Source organism: Cryptomeria japonica, chromosome 9 (assembly GCF_030272615.1).
Source record: "Cryptomeria japonica chromosome 9, Sugi_1.0, whole genome shotgun sequence".
NCBI classification, from domain to species: Eukaryota; Viridiplantae; Streptophyta; class Pinopsida; order Cupressales; family Cupressaceae; genus Cryptomeria; species Cryptomeria japonica.
The window spans coordinates 82094715-82111074 of record NC_081413.1 but is presented as its reverse complement, the minus strand read 5'-3'; positions in this window follow the sequence as shown (position 1 = coordinate 82111074).

Here is a 16360-nt window from a genome sequence, read left to right as displayed (position 1 = left end):
TTTGTCTTCATTACAAGTTGTAGTACTTGGAACACTCTACAATCAACTCACTATAGTGAACTATAAGGGGAAAGCCAACAATATGAGATATTTGATTCCTTGTTGTAGGGTCCTAAAATTGTGCCCTTTGCAATTTTGACCACATTTGGGGCCCTTGCCTTAGTGTTCTCATCCTCATATTTGATTGGGACCTATGTATGCTACTCCCATGCAATAAATATCATATTATCATATTTTACCTTACTGGGACCCCTTAACCTTGGCCCAATTTGGGGTAGGACCAAGGCGTGGTAACTTGGTCCTCATTGGGACCATGATGCCATGCCACGATCATCCCTAATTGGGGCCTAATTTGAACCCTTGGCTCTATCTAGTATTTGGGAGGGAAACCTTCCTCTAGGTTAGCCTATGTCAAAAAATTAATATGTTTGACAATAGGCAAGTATATAAGGAGGTCTTCCCCTCTCATTTGGATATAAGGTAGATACATTCATGAAGGTGAAACTGGATCTCAAGAAATCAAGCATTTCTAGAGGTCTTAAAGGATGAATATATTCATCTATTCATTATGGATCAACATTACATCATTCATTTGTAATCATGTGTGTGTGATTAGGGCTTTGTCATGTTCATCCCATTTCATACAACATATGTGATTACATTTAAGAAGAAGAGCATCATTATTAGTCATTGTAGATCTGAGGTATATCCTTCCATTAATTTATTTAAGTATTTTCAATATTTGATTCAAGGTTGATTCCAAACCGGGGTTTGACTTAGGGAAACCCCTATTCCCAACATATTTCCCCTTCTTTCTGTGTGCAGGACACATGTGCACAACTATACTTCTTAGAATAAGCTTCAGACATGGAGATGAAACAAACCTTTTTGCTGTGTGGAAATTTTGGAGCACTGTATTTCCACATCATGGTCCTTTCTTTTTCAGGGCATTTTCACAGGGCATATCCAAATCAACTTATATTATTCAGATGCAAGTGCACGACAAAATCTTGAACTCGTAGCTCATTATTTTCTCATTTCTGTCTTCAATTTTAGCTCATTACCCTAAATTAGTATTTCAAATTACAAAAGAGGGAAAAACACATAATAATTAGTCAATCCACTTAGTATTCAGTCCTTATCTGATTTGTGACTGAATCTACTGAATTCCTCCCCAAAAGCGAAAATTGATTTGGTGATTTCTCCTTCTATGTTGCAAATTGTCAAATAAAAATTTCCCCTTTACATTTTGGTGAACCCAACTCCTTACACCATTAATTCTGATTTGTGTGTTCAAATCTAAGTTTATGCAATTTAAAATTCAAATTTTTATTTACAAGTTTGATTTCCTTGCAAATTATAAAAATTGAGAGGTTAATTTCACTAAAACTCTGATTTTTAAATTTAAAATTGAGCTTGTGAATTGCTTAATTTGGATTAATTATTTCAGATTTGAGTACTTTTTCAATTTCAAAACTCAAATTTTGATCTACAAGTCAAATTTCACAATTAAATTTTAATTTATGTGGTTAATTTCAAAAACCTTAATTTTTAAAATTTAAAAAATTGAGCTTGTGGGTTGTGTAAATTTTGAATTTCCCTCTTCAAATTTGGTTGTTAATTTCAATTCAAATTCAAATTTGCAATCTTGGATCAAATTTAAATTTTAAAATTAAGTGGTTGATTAAAAAGACCCTAATTTTTAAATTTAGATTAATCTTGTCAATTTCCTATTTTTTCCGAATTTCAATCTTAGATCTAATTTTATATTTAATTTTAAAATTAAGAGGTTCTTTTTACAAGGCCCTAATTTTAAATTAAGAGGTTTCTTTTTGTTTGGCCCTAATTTTAAATTTAAATTTTAAAATTAAGAGGTTATTTTCACAAAGCCCTAATATTTAAATTTAAATTATTCTTTGCTTATTTAATTGAATAATATTTTTTTTAAAATTTTGCATTATCCAATTATTTTGCAAGTTTCAAATTTTAAATTCAAACTTCCAATTCAAATTCCATTTTTCCCTCCTTTATTCAATTTTTGATGCATGTATGAGGTGAACATTATTATGGTTGAATGACATATGAGTTTCTTGTTTGATCATAAGTGCATATGGAGTTCTTATCTTATTTTTCTAATTCAATTTCAAGTAACATTAAAGATGTTCATGATGTTCTCTTTCATGCATATGATGATAATTTCGTTCTCCCTTTTATTCATAGCTATGATTCACCCTCTCCCAAAATTAATCTCATTAATGAGGGCATATTGGTGCAAAAAGATAACATGAACACTTCTTTCAAAGATCTCCCTCCTAAATATAAATCTTTGAAGAATTGTGTTCCTTCTTCTCCTAAAAAGTACCTTCCTCATAAGGATTATTTGGTGTAAGAGGATGATATTATGGCTACTTTTCCTAACAATACCATTGTTGGATTGATGATGATGTTTTGATGTAATAAATTGAATGATGACTTGTTTTATGTTGTCATTGATGACAACTATGTTTTGATAGTCATCTAAGTCTTTTAGGCCAATCAGTAAAGCATACCCGGTAGAGGAGACAATTTATCAGTGAACAACCAAATAGGACTTCAACCGGTAAACAAGAATGAAGTTGTATTCATGCAACCAGTATGAACGATAAGTGAAGAGTTAGGTGATGCGGTTTTGTAGGAGTGTTGGAGATTGTATCAGGTAGCTATGTTTCATATTGCAGTGACAAATTCAACAAGATGAGTGAGTTATGTTTTACAGAGCAGTCAATCATGAAGAACAACTAACCGATAGAACAAAGTCACTAAGATTGGTAAATCGATACACATTATGTTTTATTTTTTTATTGTTATGTCGGTGGCTGACATAAGTAAAGTGTGTAGTGCAAGATTGACTAGATTCATTGAACCTAGGAAATTGTTCCAAGGTTGTTAGCCGGCTAAGTTGATGTTTATAAAAAGTGTGATGAGTTATGGGATGGAGTATGAGATCGTGAGCAAATATTGATAGTTTGATTGTGTGGTAATCTAAGAAGCTTTGTATTTATGTATTGAGAAGAACTGAAGTGGATCTTATCAAGCATAGAGGTGATACATGCAGATCATTTTACTATTGTTTTCCTAATAGTTGCATCAGTCAAATCCATTAACCGGGTAGGTCCTAACAGGCCTGAAATTGTAAATCCCCTAATAGAGTAGCTCTTTAACTTGAGTCTAAATCATGTTGTGAGGTTGCTCCTAATAGGGAAAATCTTTAATAGGGCTGAGGTAAATCCCTTAACTAGGTGACTCCTAACAGGGTCTGCTCCTAATCGAACATATTTTTAAGACCTTAACCAGTCAAAGATTTCTATTTTGCAGATAGTGAATCTTTGGGGTATTAACTCCCATCGTGGTTTTTTTCTTTTGGGTTTCCACATATAAATCTTTGTGTTATGTGGAGCTTGATATATTGGGTGTTATCTTATGTGGTGATATTTATTTTATGTTTATTAAGCTTTAAGTTATTTAAAGTGGTGATCACATTTGTGTTATTATTTTTTATTGCATCGATTCACCCCCCCTCTCAGTGCCTTATAAGTTTATCAATTGGTATTAGAGCCTAATTCCCTTAAGGCTTAACCGCTTGGGAAAGATCCCTAAGGATATCATGGGGGATATGAGCTATAGAGATATATCTAAGTGACTTGCAAAATCTAAAGAAGCCCTAGATACATTGAAAGGCAAGTATAAAGCCTCACTTGCTAAGAGAAGAGAGCTTGTAGAACAATTGATGGAGTTTACTAAAAATAGTTCTAGCAAACATGGATGCATTGGTTATTGAAGTTGAAAAAATAAATGATGAGAAGGAAAACCTGAGAAGAGAGTTGGAAGCCCTAACCATTAGGATGAGTCAAGAGCTTGAAGCAAGGAGGACAACTGAAGACAAGATCAGAGAAAAAGAACATGAGATCTTTAAGCTGAACCAGGAGATTGGAACCCTATATTCTCATCTCCATGAAGAACAAGAAGAAAAAGAAGAAAAAGAAGAAATAAAGGCTAATCTAGACATGACAATGTCCCCAAGAGAAAGCCTGATGAAAAGAATGAAGATCTTACAAAGGAACTTGCTGATGCTAATGAAACACTTGCGATTTTTTACAAGAGCCCTACTATGCTTGATGAGAAAATCCATTCACATAGGAAAAATAGAGATACACATAGCTTGGGATAGACTACTTTTGAGAAAGGTGAGGCTTCTGGGACAAAGGGCAACATTGAAGAAGGTAAATCTGCACCTAAGATTCAAAAATCCACCGATAAGAAACCCTACAGACCAGTATGCTTTAATTGTCATAAGCCAGGACATACTGCTAATGTAGATCTAATTCTTTTGATGGTTATAGACCTAATTCCTATCAAGGATAGAGATCTAGAATCTTTAATGGATATTTCTACACTTGCAACATATATGGGCATAGACCTATTGAATACAGGTATGGAGCAAATAATCTGACACCCCACATGAATCAAAGATTTGGTGGAGATTGGCAAAGAAATTTTAATGACCAGAGAAATGCAAATTGGCAGAGACCCTATGCTAACCGGTCTAGTCCCTATGAGATGGAAAAGATAATGAATGTGATTTGCACAATCTGCCATAACTACGATCATGTAGCTATAAATTGCAGAAGAAGGATTGGTAGAGGCAATGCTGGACCCTGGAGGGCATTTGGTATTGCATGTTCACCTTGAAAAGTTTTGCAGAGCTAAAATGAGTCAACTGGTAAAATAATCTGTTGACAAGAAAGGGAAGAAGAAAGTTGATGTGGAAGAGACTAGAGTAGAGATGAACAAGATTTGGAAAAAGAAGAGTGATGACAAACCATCAAAAGATCCTAATTCTTCACCTAGTGTGGAGAACTCATCACTGACAAACTAAGTTGTTAAAAGGCTTAGGGGGTGTTAGGATTCCCAAAGATACTGAGAGGGGGGGTGAATCAGTATCTGACTGGTTATATAATTTTCTCAACTTATAACATGAAAAACATATTAAAACTGTGTACCGGTAAACCAGAAATAATGCAACAAATAATAATAACAACCACAACATGAAAAGCACACCATAACATAATATTTAATGAGGAAACCCAGTGTGGGAAAAATCTCAGTGGGATTTGTGACCCACAATATTCACTTACTAGCCAATAAGAGAATATTACTGCTTACAATAGGGGCCTACACATAAAGGAAGGCCAAGTGCCTAGAGCTCACTGCTCAGTTACAAAAGAAGTGACACTGACTTACAAAAATGGATTATACAAATCCAATGTCTTGTACTACTTCAAATTAGCATCTGCTATGCCAGATTTAGTACCGGTTTAAGCTCTACTACATACATAAACCCTTAACCTAATAATTCACACATTAGGTCTGCTATATTCCTTTCATCAATTGCCTATTAAATGATCTAAAATGATATCATACATATATGAGTCATATTACAATCCGCCATGTCGGCTTACAAAAGATTTTACAATTAATTACAAAATATGTTTATACAAAATTGTTGTCGGTCAAGATGTCGGTATTCTTCCTTTTCGGTGCCGGTGTTCTGTATGCTGATGTAGAGTCTGCCAGTGCCACATGATTGTAAGGTTGCCATCAATGACAATACCTTCAATCACCTACAATTTCTCATTGGAGTGTGCATTTACCAACAGGGGGAGCTTATGTCAAATCCATTTCTGGACCCCCCTATATGATGTGCAGTAAGATAAATCTGCATTTCTTGATGTATTATGATATTGTGAAGTGTTTTTATGATCAAACCGGTAGTTTTGATGTGATATGAGAACCAGTAGTATATTGAATGGTGTTTTAGGGTTTATTTGTTTATACAACTGGGTATAGCATTTAATACTGAAGGTATTGAGAAAATAAAAAGACTTTTTGAATAACATTTGTCACTTTGCATTCTTGAGAGCACTCAGAGAGTGAAAAGAGCATATAAGAGCTTGTATGAGAAGAATTTGATTAGGTTAATAGAAAATTTGGAGTGATCTATGATCAGTAATCGGTGAAAGTGCATTCTCAGTGTTGAAACCCTAGTTGTGGAAGCGTTGAAAGGTATTTATCCAACAAATCTTTTTATTTATTTCTAAATCTGAATTTCTAAAGATGGATACACCACATCTGGTAGATATTACAGTCAAGCCTCATCCAAAGTTTAAGTGGCACCCTTTTAAATCCATTGAAATTGATCCCGCTGGAGCCCTATCTAGAGTCCCATATGGAGTTTTTCATGTAAAGGATATTAGATCATACATTCACTATAATTTGGAAGATCTTGGAATTTTTGCTATATTTGATCAATATAGAGTAATGTGTGACAATGATGGAGTATTGAAAGAACAATATAGGAGGGTTATCGATAAAGGTTTTCACCATGCACTAAATTCTATTGATGATTTTGAAGATGATCTTGTGAGATATATTTTGAGTCGTGTGCATGATCAGTTTATGTGGCTTAATCGACCACATAAGATCACCAAAGAAGTGATTCATGCAGTAATTGGATTGTGTTCCATCGGTGAAATTCTAGTACTTAGATCAGTTCCTAAGAATGATATTGCCAACCTGACCAAGTCACAATGGGATGGAAGAGCTATGACAGTTAATCAGATTGATGATCCCATAGTAAAATTTGCTTCAATGGTCATAGGATACCGGGTATATCATTCTAGCAGGATGAACAACATCCCTATTGTAGCCATTCATACAGCTTACCGGATGATCAAAGAAAATGTTGATTATGATTTGTTTGAGGCATTGAGAAGTTAGTTGGTGCTCAATCTTGAATCCATAAAGAAAGACAAAAGATTGAAGTTTACATTTGGACAACTAATTGTTGGATTGTTCTTCTATTTTCAAAATTTCTTTCCTAGTATCAGTGATGCTCAGTGGTCTAAGGACACACTGGAAATGTTACAATGAAGAAATGTTAATGCATTAGTAGCTTCTGCAAGATAAGACTTTCCTAACCCGTTAATCTCCTCTATTCTATTTTGGCTTACTCATCTATGCTATTAGATTATCTGATTTATGCTTTCTGAACTGAATATGTTTATTAGACTGTAACATTGATCATGATTATGATATTGACATTGGATAAAGATGGATTAGATCGATGACTTGCTTAACATAGTTAAGCATCGATCTAAATGCTATCAGGATAGTAACCTGATAGCATATTAATGTCGATTCATTTATGAATTGACATTAATATACTATCAGGGTATTAACCCGATAGCATATGTAATGCTATTAGTTATCGGACTTATTTGCTTTGATACCGATTCATTATTGGGTGTGTTTATATCGATCTGTTACCATTTACAATGGCATGGATTAGTTATCATAGACACCAAGTGGATTGGTTGACATTTGTAAGAGTCACGACCAAGTGACATCTTGGTTGGACATGTCTAAAAGACATGTTCGATTAAGGTGCCACTTGATTGTGACTACCTTACTATATATGCATCATTCAAAAGAAAGGGGATGACATTGAAATTGATACATGTTCATCCTCCATACCTGCAGCAAAAGAAAGACAACAATATTATTGTCATAGTCATAATACCAAAATCTTAAATACACCATCTTGCATATAACTTGTTCATTAAATTGGAAATTGCAATAACATTTACAAGAACAACATCATGATGTTAGGTAATGATTTTGGTAAGATTAGTTGGGGTTATTTCAAAGATTTTCAGAAAAAATATGCATGCAAGCGAGAGGATACCGACATGGGTTATTAAGAGATATGAATATACCATCTACTTTTTTTGGTTGACACAGACACATGTCAGATGGAGGCAGTTGATCCTAGGACAACTTGGATGATGCCTACGGGCTATGAAGTTGAAGAAGATATTTTGGTTTCTTATGTTGAACACTTGCTAGCACAACCTGTAGATACTACTGCTGAGAGGTTTGGAATCTATAAGGAGAAATCTATTGAGGTGCATTCTGAGCTTGCCAGACTAGTAATTGCTAAGAAAATGGGAAAGGAAGTTTAGAAGTTTGTTGAGAAACAAGGATTTACCAAGGAGGCAATAGTAGAGGTTAGATTAAAATTTGAAGCTAAAAAAGAAGGAGCATCTAGTGCCCCAACTGGTACCAGCACCCGTACGAAGACAATATTAGGAACCGGAAGGGAAACTGAGAGGGGGGGGGGGTGAATCAGTTGTCAATGAATTTCAACCCAATTATAACTTAAACAAACTTGATACATAATATCGGTAAACCAAACTTATTGCCGATTAACAAATTAACAATTAATATTAATACCGGTGAAACTTAATGCATGAAACATGAAGAGAAACAACATCCACAACACATAACACAAAGATTTTGACGTGGAAACCCTGTAAGGGGAAAAACCATGATGGGAAACCTTACCCACAATCAGTTGATATTATTGCAGATAGTATGTGTATACAAATGAGGTCTGCACATGCAGAAAGGCCAACCGCCTAGAGCACATTGCTCAAATGGGAGTCACAATGACTACAATAGGATGGTTAAATCCTAGAATAATGTACTACTCAAAATAGCATCTCTAATGTTGGATTCGGTACCGGTTAAGCTCTGATAAACACCTCCAAACCTTCCTTGAACCTTCTCCATGGTTTGCTCATATGATCATCAATATTCACACATACCATGTTACAATACCATACCATAACCATATCCCTGTCTTTCATCTCACAAATGAGATTTTACATATATACAAAACCTAAGACCAAATGTGTAGGTCGGCTCACTAAGAATATTACAATTAAATCAATTACAAATAAGTCTTGATGTGATGCATCATGTCGGCTCAATACATTTACAACAATATGCAATCAATAAAACATCTCCATGACGTGCCATGCTGATCTAGAATAGATAACGCATACCGGTCCATAACCTAGACCAATCTTCTGGTAACAACAAATATGTCAACCTGATTAGACCAATAACCAAAACACCAAAACCAAGTATGCAAACCATGTCTTTGACATAATCAAGTGATCTCCAGATGATAACAAGTCATCATCCATGCCAGTGAACCATATAACCTACCAGTGAGCATTTACCGGTGATTGTGCATAAGTCACTGACCTTGCCAGTGAGCATAATGTGCCTGTTCAATAGTAAACCAATATAACCATTATGATAAATCAATAATGTAGATCTCCAGAAGGATAAGTGTTGACATCAATGACAAAACTAATGCAACACATCCATAATACCAACAATCTCCCCCCTTGGCATTGATGGCAACACTAGATGGAAAAACATCTAAGTGCCAAAACAGAATGCCAAAAACCAAAAACCAACAATCTCCAGAATAGATCAATGCGAAAAATCAAAATCAAAATACAAAGAGTATATATCTCTCCCCCAATGAATAATGTTGCATAGATCTCTCTCCCAAGAATTTTTTTCCATAGATCTCTCTCCCCCTTTGACATCAAATGCTAAAGCAATAAAAAATACTAGAATATACAACCAACTACTCCCCCTGAGAAGTAGCTCTCCTCCATCAAAGCCAGAAAAAAAATTTCTATATTAGTTTCTGCCAGTTTGATGCCAATCTCCAATTGTCTAAGTCTCTACCGGTGAGGGTATTACCCCAAGCTGCTCTCTAAGATGTTCAAAATTTTCCTTAGGAAAAGGCTTAGTAAAGATATTTTCAATCTTCTCTTTAGCATTCATATAAACCAATCTTACTTCTTTTGCTTCAACATTCTCTTTCAGAAAATTATATTTGATAGAAACATGCTTAGTCTTAGAGTAAAATACTAGATTCTTTGATATATCAATTGTTGTTGAATTATCACAATAGATGATTATAGGTTCTTTGTATTTTACCTTTATGTCCTTCAACATTTTCTTAATCCATAATACTTGAGTACAATTAGTTGTTGCTGGAACATATTCTGATTCTGCTGTTGATAATGATGTATAACTCTACTTCTTGATTATCCATGAAATCAATCTGCTACCAAGAAAGAATGCTCTGCCATTGGTACTCATTCTGTCATCTACATCTCCTGCCCAATTTGTATCGATGTATGCACATAAATCAAAATTTTCATCTTTAGGATACCATAAACCATGAATTGTTGTGCCTTGTAGATACTAGAAAATCCTTTTTACTGCTGATTCATGATTTTCTTTAGGATTACTCTGAAATCTTGAAACAATACATACTGCATTCATTATATCAGGTCTTGTTTGTGTCAAATATAGTAAACCTCCAATCATAGATTTGTGTCTTGTCGGATTAACAGGAGCTAAATCATCCTTCAATGTTAATTTATTAATTGTATTCATAGGAGTACTTACCAGTTTAGAGTTTTCCATACCAAATTTCTTCAGTAGTTCCTTTAAGTATTTTGTTTGACATATGAATATACCTCTATCAGTTTGTGAAATCTGTAATCCTAAAAAGAATTTTATCTCCCCAATCATAGACATTTCAAACTCTTCCCGCATCTTGTTAGCAAAGTCCTTACACAATCCATCTTCTACTCCAAAAATGATATCATCAACAAAAACTTCAATAACCAAGATGTCATCATTATTCATTTTGAAATATAAGTTGCTATCAGCATTACCTTTAGTGTAACCAAGCTTCAAAAGATATTTGTCCAATCTAGCATACCAAGCTCTAGGAGCTTGCTTCAATCCGTACAAAGCTTTCCTTAATCTGCAAACCATATCTTTAACATTTGTCAATGAAAATCCATCAGGCTATTCTATGTAAACTTCCTCATCAAGACCACCATTCAGTAATGCTAATTTTTCATCCATCTGATATACTTTATAGTTCTTATGTGCTGCAAATGCAAGAAATAATCTAACTACCTCAATTATAGCTATCGGTGCAAAGGTTTCATTATAATCAATTCCCTCTTTCTGTGAATATCCTTTACACAATAATCTTTCTTTGTTCTTGATTACCTTACCATCTTCATTAAGTTTATTTCTGAATAGCCATTTGGTTCCAATTACATTTTTATATTTAGGCCAGGGAACTAATGTCCATGTATTGCTCTTTTCAATTTGTTCTAATTCATCTTCCATTGCTTTTATCCAATGTTCATCTTGACATGCTTCAATAACAGATGCTGGTTCAATTTGAGAAATTAAGCATACCTCTTCATTTTCCAGTCTTGCTCTTGTCATAACACCTTGATACTTATTCCCAATTATCTGATTTTCTGAGTGATTCAGTCTTACATACTTGGGTTTATTCACATGTTGTTGTTCTTTAGTCACTATGGAGTTCTCTGATGATTCTGGTGTGACTAGATCCACATTCTATACTAATGCACTCTGTATTGGTTCATTTATGATCATCTCAATTGCCGGTTTAGAATCTATAGACCTTGAATTTCCTCTAAAGTGTTCATCTATCTTCACATTAGCACTTTCAATGATCTTATGCAATCTTTTATTAAAACATCTATATGCCTTGCTCTTAGATGAATAACCAAGAAATATTCCTTCATCACTTCTAGGATCAAATTTACCAACATACTCATCTCTCCTAATATAGCATTTGCTTCCAAATATTTTGAAGTATTTAAGAGTAGGAGTATTACCAAACCATAGTTCATAAGGGGTCTTACTGGTTTCACCTTTGATGTGAACTTTGTTGAAAGTGTAAACCACTGTATTCACTACTTCTCTCCAATATACATGAGGTAGATTTGCTTCCAATATCATGCTTCTAGCTGCTTCTAGAATAGTTTCATTCTTTCTTTCTACAATTCCATTCTGCTAAGGTGTCTGAGGTACTGATAGTTGTCTTTTGATTTCATTCACTTCACAAAATGTATTAAATTCATTATATGTAAATTCTCCTCATTGATCAGATCTCAAACATTTGATTTTCTTACCAGTTTCATTCTTTACCATTGCCTTGTATAACTTGAATTTTCCAAAAGCTTCTGATTTCTCCTCGAGAAAAGTAACCCAACACATTCTAGAATAATCATCAATAATTAGCTTAAAATATCTATCTCCCTGTAGACTTCTTGTTCTTTCCAGACCACACAAGTCAGTATGAATTAAACTAAGAACATTATTGGATTTCTTAGAAATACTCCTAAAGGTTGTTCTAACTTGCTTTCCCATTTGACATTCCTTACATACCGGATTATGAGGTTTCACAATCTTAGGTAAATCCCTTACTGCCTTAGTTGAATTGATCTTTACAATGCAATCAAAATTCACATGACAATGTCTCTTATGCCATAACCAACTTTCATCAATATGTACAATCAAGCATGTCTTATTACTATTATTCAAATGAAAGATATTACCTTTAGTCTGATTACTGGTTGTAATCTCCAATCCAGTTCTGTTCATAATTTTGCATTTACCATTCTTGAATTGTAACTGAAATCCCTTTTCAAATAATTGACCAACACTCAAAAGATTATGCTTCAAACGTTCAACATGATAAACATTGTCAGTATTGTGCTTACCATCCAAAGATATAATGCCTTTTCCTTTGATTAAACAAGCTTTATCAGCACCAAATCTTACTAGACCTCCATTATATTCCTAAAAAGATAATAATTTACTCTTATCACTAGTCATATGATGTGAATATCCACTATCAATGATCCATTCATCTTTTTCTTCAATTTTAGCTGCCAGGGCCTTCTCTACCAGTGGAATAGTAGGTGCCGGTTGATATTCTTTTATTGCAACAAATGCCCATTCATTTTCTGTCGGTTCTTCATCAGAATCATCTGTAACTCCTTCATCAACATAGTAACATGATTTATCTCTATTCTTCTTAAATCTATATCTCTTATATTTAGGGTTAGGCTTATATGTTCTTTTAGCTTCCTCTCTCAATCTTTCATGTTTATCAGGACATCTAGATGCTATATGACCAACTTTATTGCAATTGAAATGTTTAAATAGTGCTTTACCTTCATACTTACTTCCAACTAGACCTTTAGGCATTTTCCTCGCAAATAGTGCTTCAAGTTCTTCCAGTTCTTCATTTTCCCTTCTAATATCTTCAAGTTCTTTAGCATAAAGTGCTTTCCAATCAGATTTGTTAGATGATGATGATGATGCTCTGAAGGCTAAATCTTAACTTAATTGTAGCAACATGACCAAATTCCTCAAGCTCAAATGCTGAAAGTTTTCCAACCAAGGTATCTTTAGATATTGATGTATTAGGCATTGTTCTCAACTCATTAATAGAAGTTACTTTCATTTTGTATGCCGGTGGAAAAGCTCTTAAAACTTTAGAAACAATATCATCTTCACTTAAGGATCCTCCACAACATTGTATTCCTAAAACAATTTCATTAACTCTTTCCATAAAAATAAAAATTCTTTCATCTTCTTCCATTTTCAAATTTTCATACTTGACCCGGTAACATTCTAGTTTTGCAATTTTGATAGTGGTATCTCCTTCATTCAATGTCTCCAATTTATCCCAAATAGCTTTAGCAGTAGATCGTTCTAATAATCCCATGATTTGCTAATTTGATAATATGCTCAAAAGTGCTTCTCTTGCTTTGCAATCATTTTCTTGATCTTTACCCAATTTTGGTGGATTAGGTTGATTCAAAGTAGGACCAACATAGCCATTCTTTGTAACTTCCCATATGTCTCTTCCAATGCAATTTAGATGTGTCTCCATTTTGATCTTCCATATACCATAGTTAGCTCCATCAAGTTTAGGACTATCCTTCCTGAAAATGTTAGTTTCCATAGGATCTCCTCAAGCTGTTAGGCTTCTGCAAAAAGAGGACTTGGCTCTAATACCAATTGTTAGGAACCAGAAGGGAAAAAGAGAGGTGGGGGGGGGGGGGGGGGGTGAATCAGTTGTCAATTAATTTCAACCCAATTATAACTTAAACAAACTTGATACATAATACCGGCAAACCAAAATTATTGCCGGCTAACAGATTAACAATTTAATATCAATACCAGTGAAACTTAATGCATGAAACATGAAGAGAAATAACATCCACAACACATAACACAAATATTTTGACATGAAAACCCTATAAGGGGAAAAACTACGGTGGGAAACCTTACCCACAATCAGATGATACTGCTATAGATAGTATGTGTATACAAATGGGGTGTGCACATGCAGAAAGGCCAACCACCTAGACAACACTGCTCAAATGGGAGTCATAATGACTACAGTAGGATGGTTAAATCCTAGAATAATGTACTACTCAAAATAGCATCTCCAATGCTAGATTCAATACTAGTTAAGCTTTGATAAACACCTTCAAACCTTCCTTGAACCTTCTCTATGGTCTTCTCATATTATCTTCAATATTCACACATACCATGTTACAATACCATACCATAACCATATCCCTATCTTTCATCTCACAAATGAGATCTTACATATATACAAAACCTAAGACCAAATGTGTAGGTCAGCTCACTAAGAATATTACAATTAAATCAATTACAAATAAGTCTTGATGCGATGCATCATGTTGGCTCAATATATTTACAACAATATTCAATCAATAAATCATCTCCATAACATGTCATGCTGATCTGGAATGGGTGAACTCAGAAAGTTGGTTCCCACTTTTTGGTACGTCCTGATTTTTGTTGAAATCATACATTTTTAAAAAAATATAATGGTTTAAGCTTTAATAGGTCCCATTTGAAGTAATTAATTGAAGAGAGTTAAATCAAAGGCTCTTAGATCAAAATTTCTTGGATAGAACCTCTCTACTTCTAAATTGTACTTGCAATTAAGTCTCCTTTGCATCTATCAAATGTTGATAAAAAACCAATTTTACATTAGCTTTTGGGGGGTCAAATTAATTCATTTAAAAGTTGTTTTTTTAAAAGTATTTAGTCCTTATTATAAGCTTTCCAAATAGTATAAATTTTAATATATTTAATTTCATTAATATATTTTTATTTTATTTCTTATGAATGTAGGTTTTTCACCGAACATGAACTTCTTTGTTCAATGCATTGGGAAAAATAGTAAACTAATTCAAAAAAATTCTAAAAAATATCTATGCACTAGGTATTGGTGTTTTCTTTCTAACAAAAACAATAAAATTGAATTTTGATATATATAGAACAAGTTATATGTTCAAACGTACACCTATATCCAAATTATAATTAGTCGAACTTCAAAACTTACTAAAATAAAAAATATTCAACATATCACTATCAAACCAAGTGCATGCCCTGGGTATTGATGTTACAAACCAAAATTCAAAAGAATTAAGTTTTTATCATTTATAGAAAAAAAGTTATGCGTTTCCGGATACACATCACTCCTAAAAAATGTTGTTTGTTGTAAACAACTACTTTTTGAGGGAGATGGAAAAATCAATAAAATTTTATTCAAAGAAATTTGCAAAAAATATATTTAGAATCTACAAACAAGATGTTAAAAATCACTAGTTTATATCATCTTCAAATTATTAATGGTTTAAAAGTTATAGGTGTCAGAAAGTGAAGGTTTTTTTCAAAATATTCATCTAAGTGTCAAAGTTGGTCAAAAAGTGGGAACCAGTATTGTGAGTTCACCCGAATAGATAATGCATACCGGTCCATAACCTAGACCAATCTGCCGATAACAACAAATATGTCAACCCAATTAGACCAATAACCAAAACACCAAAACCAAGTATCCAAACCATATCTTCGACATAATCAAGTGATCTCCAGATGATAACAAGTCATCATCCATGTCGGTGAACCATATAACCTGTCGGTGAGCATATACTAGTGACTGTGCATAAGTCACTAACCTTGCCGGTGAGCACAATGTGTCGGTTCAATAGTAAACCAATATAACCATAATGCTAAATCAACAATGTATATCTCCAGAAGGATAAGTGTTGACATCAATGAAAAAACTAATGCAACACATCCATAATACCAACAGACAAGAAGTGCTAAGGTTAAGAAGGAGAAACCTTCCAAGATACAATTCAAGAGAAAAAGGTAAAGTCATTGAAACCCTTACACCTAAAGCACTGGTAACTATAGGGAAGAGGGAAAAGGAGCAAGAAAAGAAATTGATAGTTGATGATGAAGAAGAAAGCTCTGAGAGCTAGTGGCAAAAAGTCAAAGGTTGTAGGAGCATCTACTGTCAAATCCATCAAGAAACTGGTAACTAAACCTACACCTTTTGAAAAGATGTTAATTCATATTAAGGAATATGGTGTTGTTAAGGGTTTGGATAAGTTGTATGATAAGTTTAGTGAGGATGAACAAAGGCAGATAGAGGATCCATTTATTTTTATGATGAATAAATATAGTAAAGCCCTAATTGAATTGCAAGGGAAGA